This window comes from Trachymyrmex septentrionalis, unplaced genomic scaffold (assembly GCF_001594115.1).
Source record: "Trachymyrmex septentrionalis isolate Tsep2-gDNA-1 unplaced genomic scaffold, Tsep1.0 scaffold7, whole genome shotgun sequence".
NCBI lineage: Eukaryota > Metazoa > Arthropoda > Insecta > Hymenoptera > Formicidae > Trachymyrmex > Trachymyrmex septentrionalis.
This window is the reverse complement of record NW_017305884.1, coordinates 894,256-895,745: the sequence shown is the minus strand read 5'-3', so window position 1 is coordinate 895,745 and position 1,490 is coordinate 894,256. Positions and strand designations below refer to the sequence as shown.

The 1,490-nt window shown below is 28.6% G+C and overlaps 1 protein-coding gene across 1 annotated transcript in view; it reads right to left on the bottom strand.

Annotated features, from left to right (window-relative positions):
- LOC108753439 (glycine receptor subunit alpha-2-like) overlaps positions 1-1,490 on the bottom strand; it is an 11,887-nt gene that overhangs the window by 2,573 nt on the left and 7,824 nt on the right. The gene's annotated exons all lie outside the window — the stretch shown is intronic.

Genomic DNA, 1,490 nt, shown 5'->3' with positions numbered 1-1,490 from the left:
GATTAAAAAATTATATTTCACAGTTAAAATAAACAATAATGTAGTCCAAACTGGTCAACTTTATATCAAAAATGAAAAAAAGTTAGAGACAGTTTTATTATCGGCTTCTGATGTCAACTCATAACAAATATCTGTTTTATGTACGAGTTTTATACTTTGTACGCATAAAACAATGTTGATTTAGATTAGGGATTACATGGACAGATAATGTTGTGTTCTTAGAATTAGGCTTAGACATCTAATGTAAAAAATTAGTTAAAAAGTTTGTATATGTGAGTACGACATGGATGTAGTAGTGTGTAGTGATTTCAATGACATGTAAATCGTATGTATTTAAGTCTTAATAAATCGGTAATACAAACGGCTTTAGAATCTCTCTAAGGGGATCAGCATCCCAAATTTTTTTAATTTTTTAATAAAGATAGTGTAAGATATGTTATTGGATTCTTACTTGTGTTCTGTTTTTTGTTCACCTCTTTATGACTTTTTTTGTGAGAGAGCACTGATATAATTATTGATAGTTGCAAAAATGAGTTGTAGTGGATACCCATTATTTAAAAGATGTCACCGATTGTATGTTCTTGGGATAAAAACATGAATATGTAAAGTAGAAGGCCTATCAAAAAGGTCGATAATGACGTTTTTTATGTTATGTTCGATTATATTATATTCTTATGTTTGATTGAATGACTTGAATGAAAATTTAAATATCTGAAAGAATTGGAAGGCTTCCTGTATAAATTAAATAATTTTTCTATCATCCACTATTATCTTTACAGCTAAAAAAATTAATACTATCGTTCTCATTCATATATATAGTATTCATGTATATAGAATTATATTCTTTTATGCTAAGAATTAAATTTTTCTAAAATTTTATTTATTTGAATTTTTTTAGTTCTAGCAATATATCATTGCCATGTCAATTATGTATCCTATACCATTGTATACATTGTGTGTGGGTATTCAAGGCTTGTTCGTATAAAATACGATTTAAGAGATTTGTCAGTAAGTACCATTCCGTAATTTGGAGGACAGGAATAGATGAAGCTTAAAGATTTTATGAAAATTCTGGACTATTTGTGATTTAATAAAGTGTATGCGTTCTTTAGTCAGGATCAGGCCAGTTTTATGAATGTTGTTTTGATTTACGAATTTCTAGTGGTCTTTGAGTTGAAGGAACTTGAGAAGGTATTATTATTCCTACAGCATTTCAAAAATATCAAATTTGATAGTTTTTTGAACGGAGGAAGATCTAAGTTTGCTGAAAATATTTACTTTATATAACGATACTCTCCATGTGGAGGTATTTAATAAAACTTTTGAGACTTTTGAAATGTGAATTTTCTATACAAAAACTGCATTTCGCAGATTATCTGCGTATCCAAATCCATTACCAAAATGCCAATATTTCGCGAATATTGCAGTACACTTCATCAGGACGAAAAGTAGTCTGATATTAAACTGCTCCTCCAAGGACTTTCCTTTAT